The 25,409-nt window shown below is 41.3% G+C and overlaps 1 protein-coding gene across 7 annotated transcripts in view; it reads right to left on the reverse strand.

Annotated features, from left to right (window-relative positions):
- The window catches only part of ZNF462 (zinc finger protein 462), a 96,427-nt gene extending 71,235 nt beyond the window's left edge, over window positions 1–25,192 (reverse strand). For 2 of the 7 annotated variants that reach the window (XM_069776733.1, XM_069776732.1), the window contains exon 1: window positions 37–7,809. The gene's annotated coding sequence lies outside the window, so the exon portion shown is untranslated. Of the gene's footprint in view, window positions 1–36; window positions 7,810–22,922; window positions 23,176–23,837; window positions 23,966–24,365 lie in introns of those variants that run through there. The other 5 variants (XM_069776727.1, XM_069776728.1, XM_069776729.1 and 2 more) reach the window with 5 other exon arrangements.
- Window positions 25,193–25,409: the final 217 nt, after the last annotated feature.

Raw genomic sequence — 25,409 nt, forward strand, 5'->3', positions numbered from 1 at the left:
AACAAATGTCTGGACAAAAAACCCATCAAAACTTACCAGAAGTCATCAAAGGGAATCTTCTTTATAGCACCTTAATAAAATTATTTGTAAGAGGAACACTCCAAGTCTTCCTCAATGTCTTCTGTAAGCAGGAGATATTCATGACCAAAGAAGAGGAAGTTTGATTTAATCAGACTTCTCTTTCACACGTGCCAGCTAGAGCCACAAAGCGTGTGCACACTTCCACTCCACACTGGCTAACAAAATTTATGAGAACAAACCGAGCAATTAGTTTTCACATGCTGACAGTTGCACCTACCCTTCATTGTTAGGACATTACCACAAACAAGATCCAGATATTTTAAGGATTTAAAAAAAAAACCCAAACATTCAGACTGTAAGACAACCAAGTCCTACAAAAACTTAGGCTACAGCATCACCTTCAGTGTATGTTCAACTAGTATGTAAAGCTAGTATGGTTTCTCTGAAAAACTTCAATAACATAAATGTCGCAGTTTGAGAGTCTGGATGTCTAAGAAAATACAACTTTCCAAAAAATGTGATTAGCCTGTGCCGAGAGCCATGCACAGCCTACCGAGAACTCCTGATCCTGTTTAATGTGAACCCAAACTCTGCAGAAGGAGCTCACAGACACAGAGCAATCTCTGTAGTAATCCAAGATACTGCTGGCATTCCTGTTGAATGAAGCATACTGAGCATGCTTCATCCTATGTCTGCAGAGCAGAACCAGCCTGAGCTCTGCCAAAAGCCAAGTGTGTCATGGGCAGCTGTGACTGTTACTTTTCCTGGGCAGAGATACAAAGTGGTAGCACCTCTTCTTTGTTTTTTTTTTCCCCTGTAGCTGTCAACTGAGATATACAAACACGCTTGCTGCAGCTGGAAGAAGCCTCCCTAAAATCCAGTTTGCGTTTACAATGAGAAGCATCTGGGGATCAGGTTTTTTCCTGGAAACTGCATCTGCCCACTCCATGCAGTCAAAAGCGTAGGCTCCAATCTTTTAGCACACCAGCTTGAAGCAGCATACAGACAGGTAAGAATGTGCACAGCTGCTTCACACCAGGCCACTGGAGGAACTCTGACCTCCCACCCTTGTCAGCCCAGCTCCCAATTATCAAGCAAAGTCTGGAAGTTTATATGACATCAGCATTTTGGGGAAGCAGGCAAAAAAGGGTTAAATCTTTCACCTTCTTCATCCCTGTCTACCTCAGAAGTGATCAAGAATTGTATCTTCCAATTTTCTTAGACTGTTTGTCTGAGTAGTGCCACCTTTTCTTTCAAAAGATCATTCCTTTCTAATATAACTTACCTCACCTTCCAAGCTGTATTCCTGGCATTAAACCTTAAATTTCTGCTTTTCTGCCGTAAGTAATTCTTCCTGGTCTATCTACTACCTCCTCCATAGGCCTCTCCTTCTCCAGGTCTTCTAGAAAGATGCAAACTAATCATCTGCTATTTCCACAGCCTAACAGAGAATGATGCTGGTGATGTGTATCTTCAAGGTAGCTCTGAAGTCAAGGGAGCTGGTCTTTCATTTCTTATGAAGATATCTGGCATGCTGGTCACTGAGCACTCAGTATGAAATAAAAGCCACTGCTTTTATCTCTTAAGGAGCACATTTTCAAAAAAGACTGCTCTGCCCAGAACCATTACTCACTAGGGCAGAGAAAATAAGGGGACGAAAGGGAGGTCTGGGAAGGGGCTACAACAGACACCACCAAGAATGACTGCCAGTCATCTGGTCTTACTGTCTCTCAACCCTGCTGCTGATGGGGGGCCTCCCATGCACTCCAGAAACTGGTATCTGAGGCTGCAGAAGTCTTAAATTTCTTCCTCTTTCTTTTTGAGGAACAAGACTCCCTTTCTGGTTCTCATTGTCTGTTGCTCTGAACTCAGTAACTGATATAACTGTGGTCAGTCAAGATACTGTGTATGTGTGTATGCTATGTCTGGATCCTCAGGAAGGCAGCCTGGTATTTTATTTTTAAACTTTGGCTCCTGTTGCACAGCCCCACATATAATGGCTCCACTCCTGAAGGTTGGATAGTCTTCTGCTATCAGTTTTCAAAGAAAAACAAAGCCATACAAGCCAATACCACCAAGAGAACAGGAGCAAAGTTCTCTCCTAAAGATTTTTGTTCCCGCATAAAAAAACAAGAGATCACAGAAAGATTAAGCCATCAGTGTCATTCAAACATTCTGCTGCTGTATTCTTACAAGCTGCAGAATCTTGTGCAAGTCCCAGTAACTGCTGTGCTTTTAGAGATTTCTTCAGGTTTTTATTTCTAGAAATTTGCTGGAGTTCTGCCAATTTTCCCAAGCTGAGGACCAGACCGTTATGTGGATCAGTACTTATTACAGCCTTTTATTATGAAGTGGAGGGTCAAAACAGGACTAATTTTCTCCTTACCTGAAAGCAGAACCTGCAATGGATCTTCAAGGTCTCAGAAGCTGAAGGAGGCAGAACCAGACTTGCTAATCACAGGACTGGTGCTACAGTTCACCCTTCCTGAAAAGCCTGCCCTTGAGATGTGTTCCAAAGCTGACAAACTAACTTGCATCATATACCTCTAGCCACCTGCAGTACAAGATCATTTTGGCAGTGAAGCTTCACTGTGAAAAAAAAAGTGGTTTACTTTTCAGCTGAGCACACAGGGGCTGTATCTGTAGGCTTGATTACTAGAAGAAAGGAAACGTTGAAGTTAAAGACAAGAAGGCTCCTTTGCACCCATGCCTGGGACAAAAGATTTTACATAGAATGTGGGAGAGAAATGGAGAGGGAACTGTTTGCCAGGAGGAAGTTACCTTCTTACCTTAACTTTACTTGCATTTCACAATGGAAGACAGCCACTAATCTCAGTGTTACTTACAGGTTAAAATAGTCATCATTCCAAAACCAAGAAACAGAGGAAACAGCTCAGACCTCTTTCTCCTTCTTTATTCCTGAACTGCTTTGTTCTTCCATTGACTTCTAACTCCTCCAGTTAGAATTCTGCAATAGAGTTCTGAATCTTGAAAGCAGTCTTCCAAAACTGAAACTACAAATTAAGAACTGAAAACAATTTGTCAACTGGGGAATCAAAACTCTCCTTCATCCTGCTGTAGTAATTGGTTTATAAAGTTAAAATGAAAAGCATTTACAGTGAGGCCTCTACTGCAGCATGACCTTCGAAACCAAGCTAATGTACCATTTTTCCCAGAAACTGACTTGTTTGTGCATCAGTTATCGAAAAAAGAGGCTCTAATGATAGTGCTTATTGTTAAAGTCTTTCATTAGCACAGAAGACAAAAAGAGTTAATCTCTTTCCTAGATTTATCATCCTTAACAGACCAAAGTCTAAGGTTTTGAGAGGTGTCTAACAAAAAACTGAAACAGATTACTACTGAAAGGGTCAAGACCCTTGAATCTACTGAAATGCTTTCATAATATAATTGGTGGGATATCTCTAATAGAAAGTCAGGTTACTCTAGGAAATTGACATGTTGACAAATTCTGAGTGGGTTTTTATGCCACAACCACCTCTGTGGTAACTGCAGGACCAAAGTCTCTAGTTCTTGTCTGTAAAACCAGGACTGAAGTTCTGGGTGACCCAAGTGCTGGGTTGTAGAGTCCAAAGGAAGCCAGAGGTCTTCTTCCTGGAGGATTTACTGATCTTTTAGAAACCACAATGGCAAGTCTATAGTAGCTCTGGCAGGACTACAAAAACCCTATTCCACTTCTTTTCCTCTATTGAGCGAACAGGAAAATACATCTAATTTTTAAGACGAGAGCAGCTTCCACCAACCTTGTGCATAGATTCCACTTTGAGAACAAAATGCAAATCATTTGTCCATAGTTTAAGCCTGGACCAGGGAAATGGAGGAAAACCCACTACAGATAACCAAGCCTAAACTGATAACTACAAACCTGCTGTCATCCTTAGCATTTCACTTAACTTGGTTATTTTGCTTCCCTTTTCTTTGCCAGGTGAGAAGGACTCTTCTTGCGTGTTCTGCTAAAACTCAATCACCTCCTTAGACTCCCTACACCTTCAAGTTACAGCATTCCCATCAGCTGTTCTTTAAGACAACTAATCCCTGACCTGACATGAGACAACAAGTGGGAGTCACCTTGCTGAAAGTTCACTTTCGACAACTAGACAGGTGTCCATGTCCAACTCAACGGTAACAGTCGAAAGCCTGTCTCCCACCACAGCATCTGAAGAGAAACTACACTTAGTCTTGACACCTTAGGACTTTCTACAGAGTCCATTAGTTATTCAATAGCTCTTAATCTATTTCCACTGTTAAATTAGAAATAAAGAACTATTTATATAGCAAACATTTTCTAGTCTTAGATTCCAGCCACTGCATCTTGTTACAGCTTGGTACCCATTCCAGACTTCTATAATATTGGACATAACCTGGCAAATTAACTGCTTTTAGTCCTCTAAATGTCACTTCTGAAAACCTCTGAAAGGGAGGAATGGACTGTCTGAAAGCTCTCACTGTGAAGCACAATGTTCCAGACTTGAAATCATTACTATTCCCAGCATTTCCATGGTCATTTTTACAGACATGCCAACTTCAGGAATGGATTTAGTATTCCAAGAGTGGTACTTGCAAAGGTCAGCAGAGGGATGACAGTATCTCCTGTGTTTATACATCTAAATGCTGTACTAGTCCACTTAGCTATTCTAACCATTTTGAATAATATCTACTACTTTGCAGGATCACTGTTTTCCGATTTAAAAGGAAGACAGGACTCTTAAAGTTCACATAGGCTACAAAGCCAAGACATTTCATGAGTAAGTCACAGAGCATTTTCTTTTCCACATTTTCTGTCCATTACAGATATAAACTGAATGAGGAGCTTTTAGGTCTGATGTATTTTTAAATAAAAATTACTGGTGTAGAGAACAGAAGGAAAAAGAAAAAGTCTCTTTAAATCCTGTCAGATACCCTTCTTGTCTGACCTGTGGGATGCTTTTGTTTGCAATGGAATGGGTCCAAAATAAAAAGGAAAACCCTTGCTTTTCTCTTTGGGATCAAGGGCTCTCAAAGGCATAACACTGGTGTTATTTGTTTGATCTATCAAAGCAAGGTCATTATCTATCTTTGGTCATGGAAAGCCCCAAAAGTCTTTTCTGATACACTAGAAAAGCCAGTGGCCAATAAGACCCATCATTGCTCTGCACTCTCTGCATGAGATTTTCTCGTCCCACAGTCCCCTTCTCCTGGAACTGCAAAAGCAGATGCCTCCATCTGGATGATCTCTGAGGAACTGACCTAATTCTCAAGCCCTTTTTCTTGGAAAAAATAAAGCACAAAAGGTGTTAGACTTAGATGTAAAGATTGTACAAATACATGTTTTGATTATTTCCCTTCTTCAGCGTGACTCATTTGTGAACATTTGATGACAGCCCAAAAATTTGCTGTTGTCTTTAAGTATAACAGGTAAATTCCAAAATTCAACATTTGGCCACAGGAAGTTCAGACATCCACCTTGCTTGACCTGATGGACAACTGAGAAACCAAGCACATTGCTCTTGTTCAAAGTTTCATGCAAGCGAACCCTTCATGGTTCCACTTTTATTTAGATCACGATACAGCCTTTTTGTGAAAACATTATCAGCTTTATGATTGGTACAGTGCTCTGACTTTTCAGAAAACAGTGATTGGTCGAACTGTCTTTTATCTTAAGGAGTTCTATTATTAAGAAAATAATATAAACATCCCACAAAACAAAGATAAGATCTGCTTAACATAAAGTTGGGAAACATAACAGCTTCAAAGGGTGCTTTTCTGAAGATCTCCAAAACTAGCCAAGATCCTCTGCTGTGCCTCCTATTTCCTGAAGAGGTGAGTAAGCAGAAGATAGTAAAAAATTCTTTTGCAGCCTTCACCAATAGATAATTGACTTTTTATCTCTGCTTAGCACCAGGCTGATACTGTTCTTTCAGAAAGCGCTCACTTTCAGACCCAAATCTTTATCACTTGGGAGAATGCTCCTTGATTTATTTGTGAGATTTATGCCCACCCTGGAGATCTTTCCTCTTGTCCTCACACCCAGGAATTGTTTGAAAGCTCATTGAACTCTTTTCCATTAGACCTTTTTTTAATATACGCATTTTTGATCACCCTGTCCAAATAACACCAATTTTGTTTAGACATGGTGTAACTGTGGTTGAATAAAGGAGGCAAAGCACCTAGTATCATTATTTCCTCTCCCCAACAGTACTTCCTCTATGGCAAAGCAGCTGGAAACCCATACTGAAGGTTCTGTTGGTCAAATCCAGCATGCCACATCCTCTGGGATGGGTTTTAACCCCCTCCTAAGAATAAAGAGAGGGAATTTTCACAATTGCTTTTGGATACTAAACATGCAGATCATGGCAGCCCAGTCATCATACTTTTCAACACAGGCTTCCACTCAAGGAGCCTGATGACTTTCTGATGTGCTTTATGAGTAGGCTCCTAAAGCAGCATCTTCATCCCCAGTGCACACTAGTGATGGACTCTGTCAGCATCCTGTTGAACTAATTACTTCTCTTTTGAACTGACATAACATTCTGGACAGTATGTGGGAGAACGAAGGATGGAAGGCATCTCATGGATCAACAGGACTGGTTCTGTTATCACAGACACAAATCTAATCTCCATTAACTTAAAGAAAGAAAAATAGCATGCTTGCTAAAGAAATGACAGCTATGGGTCCCTGAGCCAAGAAAAGCTTGATTTTAAAGAAAAAGAAGAAATAGAAAAAGAAAAAGAAAAAAAGAAAAAGAAGAAAGAGAAAAAGAAAGAGAAAGAGAAAAAGAAAAAGAGAAGAAGAAAAGGAAAAAACTCTGAATTTTCTCATTTATAGAAAAAGTCCTAAATCGTTCTTTACTAGGAGGTCAGAGTTAATTGGATTTCTACACCCACTGAGCCTCTTCAAGGTAGGTTTGGTCCCATATTCCAGGCCTCGAACATTTAATCAGCTTCCTAATAACAGTTAAGATTTTCTAGGCAGCCTACAGAAGAAAAGTACTCGTTCAATACCAGTAGTCCATTGCCACACTTTCCTGTTACAAGCTTGTCAGCTTGCCAATGCAGAGAACTTCTAGAACTCCTGCTTGCTCTATTCCCACAGAACACAAAGCAGCATATTCCTTCAGAAGCTCTGTTCAACCTCCCTTTCTTCTCTATGAGCCTGCATCTTTGAGACAATGGATAAGAGGAGGCGGACCACTTCCTCCATTCATTTGCTCAGCCTGCTGAAACGTCAGATCTGTCTGATCTTGCAGCAGAAGCATTATCCTTTGTTCTGATCAGGTTGCACAAATAGCTGTGCTTGTGTCAATCCCCAGAGCAGAGATTTTTTTCATGACCAATATGATTACAGCTCATGCAGCACATTGGGTCTTACTAAAAATGTTGCAGTTCATTTTCCCCCAGATCCAGGAGGATTTTCTCCTACAAAAATACCATTCAGTGTTACACACTGAGGAAGAAGGGGAAACTGTAATGCTGTCACTACAGGTATCCTAGCCAAATAAGCCAAAATATTCATAGCCTCACCAAATGAGCCCAGAGGCATAAGCAGCACATGAAGGGCCTTGAGTTGAAGGAGTTACAGGGATACAAGATGATTATGACTCCCAAGACATCCCACCAGTTCTCTGCAGGTTAGGCACTCCCCATGCTGATCAGCAACAGCTGCCTTTACAGGTCCTGACAGCTTACTTCTTCCCACACAGACAAATTGGGCTGGCCCCAGCCACCCCCACCGCTGTGGTGACATACCTTTGCCCAGAATTCACACCTGGACTGCTTGCAAGCCATCTGCAACTGAAGAGACACAGGTTAGCCACTGCCAGGTTAAACGAATATTCAAAGCGGTATGTCTGGTAAGCAGTTCAGTTTCCCACACTGACAGAAGAATAATAAATCACCATATCTACTGATAGAGTCATGAGCTCTCAAAAGGTTACAAAGCATGGCTTTAATTTTCCCTTCCCCCTGTTCTACCATAATGTACACTACTTATGAAAACAATCCCTTCCTTTTCCTAGGGCAGAAAATCAAATTAACCAGAAAACACAGCCCATAGGTTCCTCAGAACTTCGGCCTGTCAGAAAGTAGTCATTCAGGTTGGAGGTTGAACTTTATCTAGTACCTCCAAATTTCTTATATTTTTGCCTAAGTGTAAGTATGCATGCTGTGTCGTCTCTGATATCAGGTAAAAGCCTGAATCCCCATTTCTGGCTTCTAGCCAGGATTTAAAGAGGAAAAAAATTTGCTAATCCATGGTTTGCAATGAAAAAAACACCTACCACAGGGGAAAAATCCTCCTGCCTTTAGCCAATCTAATCTAATCTTTCCTCACAGCTGTAATACCACTCTGAGTGCTTCACTCCCTAACTTTAGCTTCACATATGGAGCACAGGGAATTACTGATACAAACCTTTTGTACAAGGCCAGTCTGAAAAAAATACGTAAATGAGTCTGATTAACACTCCTGAGTTTGCAAGCAGAACCAATACAGTTCCATGAAGGTACTGGCATTTTTAGTAACTACAACACCCTCCAAAATGCAACAGCATTATATAGTTTCTGTTTTGTAAAGTCTTTGACTTTCCTTCTATTATCCCAGTCTTGCTTTAGCACATATTTTATATTAGAATGCGTTCCAGGAGGCATATGGCAACAGAACTAGGTCAACCATTAACCAAATAACAGGAAGCTGCTCTGCAGAGCACACCCTTCAAAGCTTGCTTAATGAGCTAGCTCTTCAATGTGTCCTTCACTGAGGTTGAAACTAACAGTTCCACAGGATTTTCTTTAAAGCCACAAGGTCACCCAAGTTAGGCAGCTACTGGACATGACAGGCTCTGAACAGCCATCCCGAAGTGTAAAGGCATCTAGGTCAGATGTTAAGAGATGAAGAACGCTCCACAGTCATGCATGGGTCATTGAACATCAGGAACCAGTTCTAATAATTTCTTCATCTTACCTGTGAGCAGAACCCATTCCATCACTAATCTGCTCCCACAATTTCAGCAAAGGACACAGGAATTTGCCTTTGTAGTGCTTGTGGGGAAGGATACCATCACTAGAGTTACCATCTCTCTGCCTCCTTCCATGCTTTCCTTTCAGAGTATGGCAAATTACTTCCCAGATGAGAGTCAACTCCAAACACTTGTACAGTTTGAAAAAAAGGACTGATATTAAAGGTTGCAAGTCAGTCTCTGACTAAATTCTTCAGGTCCTGTTTTCCCCTTGATCTTGTTGAGATACATACAGGACTTAACATGATCTGTCAAATCAGGGAGAAAAAAATTCCAACGTCATTGTTAATACCTTCATCTGTTCCTTCTCAAGCTTACCAATTGCTTCCACTAAATATCCCATTCCATGCTTTTAAGCAACCACAGATGCCCAGGCTTGAAATGTAAGTTATTAGGACTCTGAAAAGCATCAGGCACTGCACGAAGGAACAGAATCCAGGAGTAACATAGAGGTTAGAAAAAGTTCTGATTCATATTATACTGTTAACGAAGCAGCAGAGATGGCCCGATCAAATTGTTTCTAAACAAATAAAGCACTAACACTTGCCAGCACTCTACTTGAAAAGACATTTGCATACAACAGCCATTGATATCCATCGCACAACTGTTGCAATAACATGATAACTCAACAGCCGTGTACCAAAAAGCAGTATCAACTTTTCAAACTCAAAAAAGGCAACATCAAGCTATGTGACTACAGTCAAATCTTGACACGAAGCATATATGGGTATTAATATTAGTCTTCCAATACCCTCAGAAAAATGGATACAGCCTCTTATCTCTTTATCATCGTCTTTCTTTTGGACAATATTTCTACAAAACAAAACATTTGGAGATCTTGAAATCATTATTTACCCAAATAAAGCCAACACCAAAAAAATCCTCTCTACACCATAGCCAGTGGTAGACTTATGTTTCTCCGCCATTTCTAAAAGGAAAGTGTGCTGTGAACACATATGTATCAAGAGTTTCCCCAGTAGTTCCCATCTATCTTTGTGACAGAAAAAAAAAAAAAGGCAACACCCCCCCCCCAACCATGTCCAACAGACATTCTCCTACTAGTGCCTCCATAACTCAGAACTGCTCTGTAACCTGATGTTTATAAGATGGGAACTGAAGTCCATCTTTCTGGTGCTAGATCCTGCTGGTCTACCAGATAATAATTCCAGTTCCTAATTATCAGACACAGGAAATGATGAGGCATCCATGATGACAGAGAAAACAGTCAGTGTGTATGATCATATGTCCCTGCAGATTGCTTTGTATCTTAAGCGACAGCTCCTTGCTGAAACAGGCTAACTCAGTGGAAGACTGCCAAGCATGCTGTGGTGAGATTATCATCTTAGTTGTTATTTATAATAAACTATCTTCAGCAAATAGCACCTTTTTTGGTATGAAAAAGTCATGTACAATGTATTTTCTTCGCAGTATAGAGATGTTCTATGAGAAAAGGTACAGACAAAATCTAGAAGCACTACTCATTTGCATATGAAGAAACATTTCTCATGAATGCTCTCCAGTGTGTTCTAAAAACTGTTCAACACCACTAGAAAAACCACAAAATTACCAGCTACTAGAAAATAAAACCTGCAAGGGAAATTACATGGACAGACACAACAGAGCAACCATACCTTACAAAAAGTATCTTGGTTTGCTTGCATCCTTAATACTTTTGATGCTGAAACAGCTACCACAACTTGGAGTTATTTATGGAACCAAGAAAAAGTTCTACCCTGAGAGATGGTGTTTGAATTTCACATAATTCGTCAGTGCGATTTCTTTTCAGGTGTCCTATGCAGAAGTGCTAGACTCCCATAGCTTCAACCAAAAAATCTCCTGAATGGAGCCAATGGAGCAAGGAGGACTGCATAAGGATGAAGTTACTGCAGAACAGAACAAACAGTCTCCACACACAAGCCACGTTTTATATGCATCCCCTCCTCCCATCACCGAATTGCAACTGGGAAAACATACCTGTGGGTTGACTACTCCCGCACTCCCACTCCAGTTCTTAGGAACGTATGAAGAAAGTCATACCTTTGCAGGGCTACCACAGAACAGCATCTAAGACAAGGATTCATTCAAGGGGAGCTATAATATTATTCTTTGAAAATCCTGCTGAACAGGCAATAGAAACCATGAGAGCTCTGATTATGAAGTTCAGCTCTGCCATGCCTGTCAGGAAGCAAGCTCTGGTATTCTAGACTTTCCCAGGCTGCAGCTACAGGAAGATATCTCCACACGTTTTGGGGTAAAAAAAAAAAACAACAAAAACCCCCAAACGAGTTGACCAGTCTGTGACTGAGCTGACAGAAGACATATTACTAGATTTTTAAGTCCACTGAAAGCTTAGCAAGCTTATTTAGAAATTCTTTTTCTGCAGATTTAGACAGTCGTGTAACAGTATTTGGCTCTTAAAAAAATGGTGTCACAGCAATTTGCTACTAGCTTTAACCAAATAGGAAAAAGAAATTCTAATAGGACATTCCTACTAAGAAGAAAGCAGAAACAATAGCTTTCTACCCTTTCGTAGTAGTTACAGAGTTTCAAAGTCTACACAGTATCACTTAAAGTATTTCCTACCTTTCTGCATTTCCCAGCTGCAGTACAATGTTCTCAAATGGTTACAGCTTTTGAACAAACTGTCTCTGCACTAAAGCCAAAAGGATGCACAATGAAACTTCATCTGGAGCTCAGGACTTTCACATGACTGAACTGTTCTTTCTCCAGATCTGCTTAGCCCTTCAGCCTCCCCCCAGCCCCTTTTATAATCCATCAGACATGCTTTTGGAGTGCATTTCACTTGTTTAAAAAAAAAACAAAAACAAACAGGTTCAAAAAGAGAAAGAAATGAAACCCTGCTGGGCTGAAGTTTTCAGATGACAAAGCAGAAGGTAATTGTTTAATACCAAGTATGAAAGCAGCATAAAAGGACAAGATGCAGAGGGGAAAAATCTATTTAGGCTTCCTGCACTGGCATGAAATGGCTGCTTTCCTTCTTACTGCCAGCTCCCATGCTTCATGTTGACATTACACATCCTGTACTGTAGATCCACCCCCATGCTGATGCTTGCCCAACAGAATTATCTCCTGCGTCACAGCAGTGGTAACAGAACTGCTGGCTCTGCAGATCTGAAAGCACCATTTCAATGCTTAATAGATGCAGCAACTGGACACACTACCAGATATTCTGGGTTGGTTTGTGGCACTCTCAGCGCTGTATTACTTGGCCTAACCTTCTGTTAACCAGATGGTCTGTTCTCCCCTTGGGACCAAACCATTAAACTTTATTTTATTAATTTCTACCCAAATGCAGGGCCAGTTTACAGCATTTGTGTCTAGTTTATCTCCAACAGGGTTGCTAAGATGAAAAGGACCTAAAAATAACTGGAAATGCTGCTTCACACCAACAGAGAACAAGATCTTTTGGAGTAAATATTTAAGTGATCTGCCAGATGAACTACCATAGCAGTATGAACCACATGGATAGCAACTTGTATTATGTACACATATGCAAAGGTACACACTCCTGTCATTGTAAAAGGGCCTGGGCTGCATTTTCCCTGATCCAAAGCACCTCTGTCTTGAACAGGCAATTACCATATTAGTACCTATTCAAACCAATCCCTTAAAAAAAAAGTGTGAAAAGCCATGGCTTCCAAAACCACCACAGTTAGTGATGGGACTCCAGAATGCATGAACCTCATCTACAGGCAGCAGAGCAACATGAATGTTCTCACTAGAACACCTACAAGCTCATATGAAACCATATTTCAGGGACATGCCAGCATTAATTAAAGTCAAAGCTGAGTATTTACAACATACATGCTCCTCCTGTCAAAATAGAAAGAGTGAGAATGAAAGAAAAGGAGCACATGAATGAAAGTGAAAGAATTATCTAATGCATAAGCTCCTGTTGGCTCTTGCAAATCAGCTACAACCATGCCCTCACATGCAACCACAAATGAACATCTCATGTATGTAGGTGGTAGTTGTTGAAAGCTAAGGGCATCTTCTATTCAAGATGTAATTTCTAAACGCCTCCCTGAAAAATCCACAAGAATTAGTCCATGCAGCTAAGGATTTGATCTTCAAATGTTTACTCACACGAGTAGCTGCAGTGAAATTCAAAATCAAATCATAGCAACTATTCACATGAATAAGCTTTTACAGTATAAAGGCTTTAGCCCCCATCTTCTATTATCTGCCAAATGTACTACAGTAACAAGAAAATGCAATGGTAGCTGAGGTCTGACCTATTAAAAAGCCTTTGTTAACGTTCCTAACAGTGGCAGTGAGGATTTATTAAATAAATAAATAGAGCATACATGCCTACACACAAAACAAAATCCTGGGAATGTAAGAAGAATCCTGTAAAAGTTGCTGTTTTACTGCCTTCCAAACAAAATAGGAAGCCAATCCACATAAAATCTAACCATAATAAATCATTAAAATCTGTTCTTCATGGCTACCACTACAGTGCAGTGCTTCCAAAGCAAGGCTGGATTCACTGTTCAGATTGCTGCATGCACACATTTGTCTGAGGCAGTCCTCTCAATCTAAAGCTCCAAATCTCTGCAGGCTGGGATGTCAAGTATGTTTAAATAGGACAGCACTGCTATTATCCAACTTCCCACATGTGACTAACTTCTGATGTGGAAGAAGATCACAAACCATATTCTTCACGCCTCTCAGGCAACTAAAACACTGTTTTGGTCACCCACCATTACTAAAATTCTTACTCAGACATGAATAACCCTCCAATCTGGATGTCAACAGATCAGCAAGCATTGCCTTCAGCTCATAAGCAGACTGCTTATTTCACCTGTAAAGAGGATTAGATGTCTTCAGCACATCAAGGAAACAAGCATGAGAACAGACTGTGTGGCATTTTAGCTCCATCTATCTTTAAAATTTCCATAAAATTTTTTTATGTCCCATTTAAGTTACTAACTCATCATCATATGACTGGCCTCCACTGCCATGACATACAAAACTTCAGTGTATGGTGACAGGCCCCCCAGAAAGTCATTCCACAACCTGAAACATCATCTACCCTTCAAACACACTAAAAATAGATTCCTCACCCCCTTGAGGTCTCAGCAGCCCATCTGATATTACAGTACAGTATTAACAAACCTATGTAGACATGAATTCTTAAAATAAATATCTTCAGAGATAAGACCAGAATACCAGCAAGCAAATTATATTCCTGTATACCACTGAAGGAACATGGGCGAACCTGTGGAAGCACTAAAGAACCATGGAGGGCAAGGAGCATTTCGTGTTCATTTTGCATGGGCACACCACAAGCAACCTTTGGTCAACCTGTTTGTCATCTTGCCAAGCAACTTCTGACTCAAGGCTTCTGGTCTGAAAGACATTTTCTTAATGCAACCTCAACAGTTTTTATGTGGTTCCTTGGGAGAACAACATGCTGAAAATCTTATATTTCCCCCCTGCTCCACAGTAGAAGGAGAGAAGCACATTTGTAGAGGGTGCAGAATGGAAAATTCATTGTAGTATGTTATCACCTCTGTAATCTGATAATTTAAAAATAATTCAGGTTTACTCATTTATTCATGCAGCTGGGAGACCCAAATATATTGACGCACTCTTTCAGCAGCTCCAGTGAGTAATACAGTTATGCCCTTGGAGCCAGGGATTTCAGGTCTCACACATACACAGATAACCTGGCAGAAGAAATCTGCATGCTCTTGAGAAACAACAGCTTCTTCTCAACCTACCAGGGTGGAAACACACTAGGAGCCAGCACCACCAAAGGGTTAAATACACGAATCCTGCAAGTCCTGAGCTGAGAGCCATCATACATGCTGATTCACAACATGGCCTTCAGTCATATTTACCTCCAGAAGGCCTGATAAAGTCCTCCTCTCCCCAGGTCCTGGTGGTATCGCACACTGGGCTGTTTTACACCATATGCTTGATCACAGACAAGAGAACTTGACCTCTATACAACCTGACATAGCTGAAAGCTGATATGCTTTCTCCCCACTGCCCTCCCCCAGCAAAGATAAAAGGTCATTTAGACCAAAAGGAACGGTCCACACTGACTTCAAGTTACATGAATTCAACTTTTGAGATGCACTCCTGGCCAGGAATCCAAATCCTTTCTTGCAGGGCTGCAAGCCACAGCCATATGAGAGGGTAGGAACAATTCAACAGTCAAGAAGCTAACTAACCAGGCTGAGAGCTGTCTGGCTGCTCTCAATTTTCCATCAGCCATTTGTTAACATTTTTACACTTGTCAAGTTATTTAGCTGAGCATGATAGACGCACAGTTTCAGAGTCCACCAGTGCTGGAGGTCCTATATCCTGCAGCCAGAGCCACCCAGATGTAGAAAAGGAAGGGAAAAACTGAAATGCAAGATCAGAGCTTCCAATCAAATAAGGAGAGAAATCATTCCAAATTTGTTCATATTGACATTTATTTATTTTTCTGACAGTACAACTTTTCACACAATGCAGTAGAAAACAAGATGACTCCTTATGGCCATTGCCTTCCAAACTTTGCTGCATTACCAACTAAACTAAGTAGATATTGTATATATAATCTCTTCTTCCATACTCACCACAAGCAGCAACACACCTGAGAACACACCATCAGTCAGAATCAGTAACATTGTAACAAAGTGGCAGGTAACCCTAGTTCCCATCTCTCAAGTGCTTGCGAACAGCAGAGCAGGTCTGCTCCAGCCTCACACACCAGAACCACTCCCAAAAGGAGATTTTTTCTTATCTACATATTGGTTTGTTTCAACACACACAGCAACAGAATCCAGCACCAAGGTCTTAATTTCCAATATCCTTCTTAAATCCTAATTATGCCTATTTTACTGGGTAGAGGGATGGATGGTTGAAGTAATTAAAAAAAAATTAAGAGCAAGGTTTCAAGGGCTGTACACTAATTCTTTGGTCTCCTTAGTGTTTGGTCAGAGAGGCCTAAAATCCCATTATAAAGAGCCACATGCCCACAAATCTAACTAAGTCTGACTGGAACTGAAGTTCCAAGTGTGAGTTAAAACAAATAAATATTCAGGAGCTTCTCCAAGTTCTCTCCAGAAGCAGTTTGCTCAACTAGAGATGCACACTCATGCCTGATTCACTGCATCCACCTCAAGACCAGCACTCCTCTAAGCTATCTCACAAGTTTAGCAAAGACTGGACTGTCCACTTTGTTTAAAAGGGGGGGGGGGGGGGGAGAAGGGGAAAGGGAAGAGGAAAGGGAAGTGGGAAGAGGAAAGGGAAGTGGGAAGAGGAAAGGGAAGTGGGAAGAAGTTGTTAAACAACCACCACCGACATAAGCCACCTTCACCAATCCCTACAGAACTTCTGACCTAGAATCCATTCAAGCTGTCAATTTAAGAACAAGAGGTAGGCAGAAAGGAAAAAAACACTTTTCAGCATCATCAAATAGCTGAATTCTGGCATTCGGACCACAGCAAGGCCTTTATTAATGATCCCTTTCCCTATCATTTATTAATGATACTTTCCCAGATACTAAATTAAAGTCTTCAGCAAGTCAAAGTCAAAGAAACGTAGATGCACCACCCTGCATGTCACACTCATGTTAGACTGAAATCTTCAGCACATGTAGTCTTCCCTTAGCTACCCTGTTTACCTGATAAAACTCCAAGTATGGGCTGCTGGAGCACAGGTTCTGTGTCACATTCCCTCATTCTGCTCTTTTCTGTGCCAGCAATGAGGTCTAGGGACAACGTGTGGGAGGAATGTGTTTGCCTGGCTCCTGTGATAAGTAGCTATTGTATTATGAATGCATTTGCATGACAACAGTCCAACCCAGTACGACCCATCTTCTCCCCAAAAGGAATATCCTGTGATGCCTTCTTTCCACAACCACTGATACCACCCTGAAGCAGCACTATTTGAACCTTAAGAGCTGCAAGCGGGAAGGAAGACTTTGCTCGGAAGGAAGAGTTTGCTCATTCGGGCAGTGCAAAGAAGCCCCTATTGTCCTACAAGGCCACGGAAACAGTGACCACATGTACATCAGAAGATTCCATTTTTAGCATCTTTCAAAACAAAGTCTTCTCTTTCACATTGTCACAAGCACATTGAATCCTCAGTCTTCCTATATCATTCTCTGCAATGTCTGCTTTGTTTTGTCTTGAAAAATCATTCGCCTGCCTCTCTACCCCACGCAATTGCTCTATTAGCAGCAAGTTTCCACTACACATAATTATGGCATGCCTTAGCCTACTTTTCTGTTTGCTGAATAGCTCTGCCTATTTTCTACTTGTGCTGATGCTACCATTTACTTTTCCTGACACACTAATCCTTGTATCCTTTGAAGGCCTGACTTCCTCCACCCAGCAGCTGGGGTTCTCAGGCCCCTTTCCAGAGCTTTTTAATAGCAACAGTAATGCCATCGCTGAACATCCCACTTCTTAATCTTCAGGTCAGCATAGAGCCCGTACCTGTTACAAGCACTGCAAATACACCATCCAGTGCTGCTTACCACCCATTATCTAAATGACTAGCAAGTTATTAATTGTATATCCCTGGCATTGAAAGAAGGAAAAACACAGGCACAAAATGCAAGCACTTAGCTTCTTCTCCCAAAGGCATGAAATAACTCTCCAATTTTCTGCATAATCCCAATTAGATTGTTTTATCTTCCACCATGAAGCAACAAGCAACGTACTTCAACAACTGAATTCTTAATTTAACTAGTTCAAAACTAACAGAAGTAGTCCAGTGAATCAAGTGTTTTCTCAGAATTATTTGTCCTCAACACACTGACCTTGCAATGATTGCTACCCCAATAAGCTCTCAGTAAGTCCCTTCTAATCACTCATGACATTGATGCTGTGCCTACAGCTCTTTATGCTGACATTATTAAACATGTATTCTTAAAGAGACTATATTTGACTCCACTCAAGAACAATGACTGCACATCCCGAGATGTCTCATTTCCATTTTCTTCAAATTACCAAATAAACATAAACTGATTGTTTTTCTTGAGGGATCTTACCATCTTCTACCCAAAAAGCTGCTTTTGGCCCAAGCCAAAAACCTATTGTATTCCCTGTAGACAGCAGCTGTGGAGGTCCATAATTATATCGCAAAGACTAGACAAAAATGAAGAGAGTTTTCAATCAAGGGGAAATAAAAGGCATAGCACGGTTGCTAGGTCTGGGACTCATGTTCTGATAACCAATGTGTCTCAAAAATTACTACAAAGCAATCACAACTAATGATGAGGAAAGGCTCTTTTCCAAACACTGCTTAAAGAAAAGTTCCTTCAAGTAGTGATTACGCAAGGATATTTTGAGTTACTGCAGTAACACATGCTGCCTAAAGCTGAACAAAGCAACTGTACCAAGATCTTCAACTCCTGAAGAGCTGAAGAGAACACAGAAAAAATTAAAATTGTACATAAGACTGTGTGTTTCAAATATAAGACACCAGAAATAAAGATACTCCTTTTCCCATCTCAAATCCTCTCTTTCAAAGCCCTTCAGAGTTGTTTGTACTGCAACATCTGGCACAGCTTCATGAAACTGAAGAGATGAGGGGCAGACTTTAGATCTTTGGTATTGTTTTTAAAGCTAAAAGAACAAAATGGAAAACAAACCCAAAACAATCTCATGTGACTTTTTATTTACCTATGTGTTCAACTTCACAAATACAAGCTGAAAGCAGAAGAATACTTCCAAAACTCAGGACACAAATGAAGACTGCATTCCATTAAATCTAGTCCCCTCATTTGGATATTTCTACTAAAGCCTTTTCACTACTACCAACAAGATAATTATCATAAGTTGAGCTATCTCCCTTCCTCCCCCCTTTTCTTCTTTCAGCACTGGCATACAAACCATGCTATTTTAACTTCTTTCCTGTTCTCCCAGTTCTTCTGGAACATTTTATTTTCAACAGTCAACTCATTTGGAGAAGTGCCATGCTGAAGTTCAACCGTTTACAATGTTAACTGTGTCTCTGCCAGCAGCTGAAGACTTGCATCACACCACCTTCTCCAGCACCTCTTGATTAAACAATTTGAGTTCCTCTCTCTGAGAGGTTAGCAGATGTTTAAGCAGCCTTCATTCTCATCATACTCCTCTTTTTTTTTTCTTAAAAATTATCCTCACTCTCTGAAGAGTAAGGTGGCATTTCTCATCCCCTCCTCAAGTAACACTTCACAGATCTCCTGCTCACCTCCTATGGACTCATATTATATTTCAACACTACCTGACAGATTTCTATCAAACCCTTTTGGGCAGATTGCTCGATTATTTAGTACTCTAGAACAAAGCAACTGTTTGGAAAGCAAGCATTTAGACTGATGAAGTTCAACATTTTTACTGAAGCCAGTAATTAGAAGTTCATACTTGATCACATCTTGATCAAGTATGCAAATTAAGCAAATCATACAGTTCTGGCACTAGCAGCAGACCATCTTCATCCAGAACAAGTCCACAAAATACATTATTTCATTTCAAAAGAGAGAAATATCTGTGAAGAGAGAGTTTACATTATTTTTCTACTACAGTGGATTGGAAGTATAACAAAGGATAAGGAAACAAAATACGTGAAAAGACACAAAGACATATTGGCCTTTGCAGATCTTTCCTGATGTGTCAAAACAGGATCTCCTTCCTCTAACAGTACGCTTCTTCAAATCACTCTTTTCAATATTTCACTGGGGGTTTTTGGATACTACATGTTTTGTCCCTAAGTTTGCTTCGTGATAGGTTCTTAACAGGGCAGTGTTAGTTAATGAATACTGCACAGCTATTCACCAGTTTCACACTTTTAACTCCTTTTTCTGCAGTTTCTTACTACAAAGCAGTGTTCTTCTGCTCAATTTAAGAAATTATCCACATCATGCAGAGAAAGTGTTACAGCAAGCTGGAGCAATCTCAACTTATATTGTAACTCTACACATGTTGTTTGGAGCAACAGGAAAACTCAATAGGAAAAACTCATTTACACTTGTTCCTGGGAGTTCCAAATTTCAAAACATATCTTTGGGCTTTTCTGAAGTAACCTTCCTCAAACTGTAAGCTGTACTATTATAAGACTTTAGTTCTTCCCATTTCCTTTTTAAGGCTAAAATTAAACTTGTCCATTCCTTGGGGCCCAGAGTAACATCTGCCAGATGTCCAGACATCTATGTTGAACACAGTTTTTCTCCAATACTTATCAACTCTCTTTTCAATCACTCATGTCTTCATAAAAGTCAATCCTCCTTTAAGTCAAAGTTCACAACACTAAAGAATTTGTTATAAAATTTACTGAATTGAAATGATCATCTTTTTTTTTTCCACGTCCACTTGCAGTTGTTCTACTTTCCATTTCCAGCATCCAATTATGTACTCATGTTCTTCACAGTCTGAGCACACACAACATATTTTTAGTTTTCCTCTTGTAACAAAATAATTTTTTAAAATTATGGAAGGAAATTCTAAACATAACCTTTTAAATTTCTCAGCAATGTAATCCATTATGAACCTAGTAAAAATGTATAAGGAAATCAAATCATTGCTTAAACATTTTTAAGCACTGGTCTATAGGCTATGTATAATAGGGTTGAGAAAAGCGATTAAGAAAAGCAAGTTTACATACTGAAGAATAAGTAGGCAGAAGAATATGAATGCAGTTTCTGTTAGAGCTTCCACCATGAAAAAGTTCTGGGTGCCCACAAACCAAAAGGAATTGAAAGCCATTGTCCAAATGAAGAAATTTGTGCCCAGTTACAAGAAACATTCAAGTCACCACCATCTCATGAATTATCTTTCTAGATCTCCTTTAAAACTCACTGTTGGGTTTAGGGGTTTTTTTAGATTTGTTTTGTTTTTAAAAAGAAAAGAAGACCCTCAGCTCATATTTTAACAGCTAGGTGAAATTCAGTTTATCTGGGCAGAACTACAGCAAGTAACATCATTAACAAGACTATCATTCCCTAAAGGGATTTCAGTCTCACAGTGAAGAACCCCCCACCCCCCCCCAAGAAATAACACCACTCTCAATCCAACTCAAACTACTGCCATGATGTTTGGTTTCCTAGGGTGTCTGTCACCACAGGAGAGAGGTAAGAGGCCCTCCCATAAAGATCCTCAGCTTAAATCTCAAACTTGTTCTTGGATTGCACATGCCACATTCAAGAGCTATGTATCTGTAGGGCACATTGTAGTGCAAGCACTGAGTTGACCTCTCAAGACGTAAAAGGAGATTCAAAATTCTGAACTATGAAAACAAGCAGATACCTAAGAAGATGGCATACAGTCTTCTTATACTGGAGATGGGTATTTAGGATCTGACCCAAACAAGCAAAGGTCAGCGGGGACTTTTGCAGTTTCTTCAGCGCCTGCTGATTTAGACCTGTGTAGAGACTGCAAAGGGCATCAAAGAACATCACTTCAGGGGGAAAAAAAATGAACAGTTAACGTCCCTCTTTACTTTGTCAAAATGTAATATTAAACATACCTGAAATGATATATTCCATGGCCCACTTCTGAAAGATGGAGACAACCACAGTATCTCAGCAATTTGGGTGATATTATCAGCAACCAGAACTTAAGAAATGCACAGCTGATAATGCCATATCTTTCCCAAGTATATTAGATTATATACTAAACCATTTCTTCGATAGCAAAAATAAAACAAGGGCATTGATTTTAACCTTGCAGCAGCTGGATCTCAAGTCCATCGCTAGTCATTGCAATCCTCAACTCTTTCTATTCTCTTTGCACATCTGGGAGCATGTTCTGATTCAGATTCATTGGTCCCCTATCCTGTCACTTACACCTCCATATGTAACACATTCCTTCTGAAACTCTTCAGAGTAACCTATGTATGAACATTACTGACACCTTTCTATGGAGCTGTGCCTTCAAGCTCAGTAGCACTGCACTCTTGTACCCCCCTCATGCCTTTCAGCATGTAGTTTGAATTTGGGGGGAACTGCATCTACTGTGCAACTGATGTGCAAATTTAGGTTGGTGGGAAAAGAGTGAGGCTTGTTTTGAGTCTACTCAAAATGGTTTCAGATTAAAAGGTGGGTTAAAAAAAAGCAGACAAATTCCTGTTCAACTGCTATCTCACTTTAAAGATCTTAGGTTTCCATAATGACATTAAAATCATAACAAGAATGTTGCCATAAGTTTTCAGGAAAAAAATTTTAAGACACCAAAAAGACAGCTGTGAAAACCGTTTCTTTTTTTTTCTAAGAGAAATCATGTATGTTATGATGCTCTGAGGAACCTACTAAAAGCCTGCCAGTATCATTTTAATGCAACCTAGTGTGTGGGGAGAAATATTGCATCTTAATTTAAAATACATCCAAAAGAAGGAATGCTCTTGAAAATCAGATGTTAAAAATCCCCCAAAACAAGCATCACCATCATCATCTAGAAAAAAAATGACATTTCATGACGTTCTCTGGAAGAACCTGAGCAGCCTCAAGCTGCGTGCACTTACCTCCAAATGCTTTCAAAAAATCTATAAATATATGCATATATGCACTATTTCTTTGGCCAACTGATCAACCTCCTAAATTCTGTGGTCTTTAACCAAAGAAAAATATCTAGAAAGGTGACCTCCACATGAAAGCATAAGAGCAAAAAAGCCTGAGGATGTGTTTCTCTGTGTGAAGGAGAATCTGAGCAATTTCCTCCAATCCTCATTTCCTGATAGCATGAAGTCAGAGAGAAGACCCATCACAATGTTGTACATTGAAAAAACTGAAGAAACCTTAGGGGAAAAAATCATGATTAAGCCAGCTACTGCCAGCAAAGCTTCAAAACATGGAGAGACATCCACGATGTTAGGAGCACTTCCCATCTCAGCTTTGTCTACTCTCTCTCTCCTCCATTTTCTGGTGGAGCTAGAGAACATGACATGGCTTACCTGACTCAGATCACAGCTCTCTGCCAAACTAGTCACTTCCTCTTAGACATGCAAGCAGCTTCATGAGACAAACAGACCCCCACAGACACACACAGAAAAGCAGCAGCAGAAAGCACTCAAACTTGAAGGTCTTTCTCCTTCCAAACACCAGAAAAACGAATGAAACTTTTCCTTTTTCTCCCCCAAAAGAGGGAGGTGAGAGGGGGAGAAATCCTATCAGATCACAACTACATGAAGCTCCAGGAGGATCAGTGTGGAGAATAGAAACCACAATGCTAAGAGGAGCCGGGGGGGGGGGGGGGGGGGAAGTAGAAGGTTACTCCAGAAGACATAAAGAGCCTGTAGACTGTGTGTGCATGTGTGCGAGAGCGAGGAGAAGCTTTGTGTTGTGGAGCCTGGACTGGAACCAAAGCAGACAGCTTGCAAATGGAGGACAGGGAGATAAAGAAAGGGAAAGAGGGGGAGAGATAGGGACAAAGCTGCTCCGGGTCGTTGAGAAAGGGGCAGGGGAGAAAGCACCTTCTCCCTCCCCTGGTTTAAAGGTAGGGACATCGGGGAACTGAGCAAGAAGAAGTGGGCTCCTTCCCCTTCCTTTCTTCCCTTCTCTCTTTCTCTCAAAGGAGAGCACAAGCGTGTGTAATGGCTCCTGCTCTCCAGCTGAACGCTGTCCTCCTCCAAGCAACCTCCTGCGGGCACCACCAGCCCCCCAGCCCCGACGCCGCCGGGGACCCCCGCATCCCAACTCCAGGAGAGCCGTGGTGGGGGCACCACCGCCGGGGTGAGGGACCAGCCTCGCCAGCGGCGAGGAGGAGGGCAGCGAGAGGGGACGAGGAGAAAGAGAAGGAGAGGAAGAGGGAGAGAGCAAGAAAGAAAGAAAGAAAGAAAAGAAAGAAAAGAAAGGAAGAAAGAGGTCACCCGATTGCCTGGGTCGTGCCAGCACGGAGCTTTTCTCTCCTCCGTGTCTCTCCCGTCTCTGATCCAAGTCCACACGCACAGCACCATCCAGACCTCGCACACACACACACATATCCTCTCGGGCACCCCCCCAACCCGAAAGCTCGGCTGATATCTCACTTATCTCCCCATATCTCCCCCCCCACACCCCTTAATGCAACAACAAAAAATTAATTAACCGCCTTCCTCCTCCTCCCACCACCACCACCACCACCACCAGCACCTCCTCCTCTTCTCCTCCTCCATGCAAGAGACTTCTCTCTCAAACAAAACACCCCGCTCTCGCTCCCCTCTCTTCTTTTTTTTTTCCTTTCTTTCTTCCTCCTTCCTCCGTTGACCGAATGAATGGATTTCAGAGGAAGGTGGTGGAAAGAAAGAAAGACAGAAAAGACCAAACAACAACAACAAAATATATATATATACACAGACACACGAGAGATGATCTCTCCAATGCCAAACCGGAGATGGGTTTTAATTGCAAGAACTTACAGGAGCGTCCCGGCACTGCTGCTCTTGCTGCTGCCTCCTCTCCTCTTCCTCTCTGCCTAGCTCTTCTTCTTGTTATTGTTGTGGAAGTTGTTTTGTGAGTCTCATGTGCTCCTTGCCAGGTCTCAGCAATGGAGGATCGCCATCTTTCCCTGCTTTTCCCCCCCTCTCTCTCTCTCCCTCTCCCTCTCTCTCTCTCCTTCACTGGTTTGCTGCAGCTGCAGATGACCTGAGATATCCGTCTCTCTCTCTCTCTCTCACTCACCCTCTGTGTCTCTCTCTGAATAATGAGCAACCAGAGGGAGAGAGAGAAAGAAGACAATCTCCTCTCCTACCACACAAAACGCAAGAGCACCAGGGGGTGCAAGAATCCTTTCTAACAACAACAACAACGTGTAGGGGAAGAGGAGGAAAAAGAGAAAGAAAAGAGAAGAAAAGAGAGGAGGAAAAGGCAAGAAGAAAGAGAGGGAGGGAGGTGGAAGAGGAGGGGGGAAAGCAAGCAAAGGAGAGATCCAGGAGGCAGACAGATGGAAGAGAAGATGGTAGTGATAGAGGAGGAGGTGTTGAAGATGAAGGAGATTAAGAGGAGGAAGGTGGTAACAAAAAGTTAAGGTCTGGGACACTGAATCACTCACAGGCCAGGGAGGAGGAGAAGAAGGGGGAAAGATCTGAAGAGCTTCCCCTTCCAAGCTGTTGCCTTCACAAAGCTTCCTGTGCAGGAGCACTCAGCAGCTCCTGTGATGCTCGGGGAGCCGCTCAGATGGAGCGCTCTGCTAGGTCATAGCTCTCTTCCAGCCATGGCAAAAACCGGTTTCTGCATGCAGATCTGCCCCTGAGGTGATCCCTCAGACGCATCCATCTAGAGGCTAATCTTCCCTGAGCAGGGTAAAGAACATAAATGGAGCTGGAGGTTGCAAAGTATAAAACCAGATCTACCACGTGGTTGGTTTTTAATCCCCCTTCCAGCTCGCATTTGATGTGGAGAAAGGACACTCGAATTGTCCATTTCTGGCACGTATTTTGAAGTCTACTCCCGGAAATAAAGAC

The sequence above is a fragment of the Haliaeetus albicilla genome, chromosome Z (assembly GCF_947461875.1).
Source record: "Haliaeetus albicilla chromosome Z, bHalAlb1.1, whole genome shotgun sequence".
Classification (NCBI taxonomy): Eukaryota; Metazoa; Chordata; class Aves; order Accipitriformes; family Accipitridae; genus Haliaeetus; species Haliaeetus albicilla.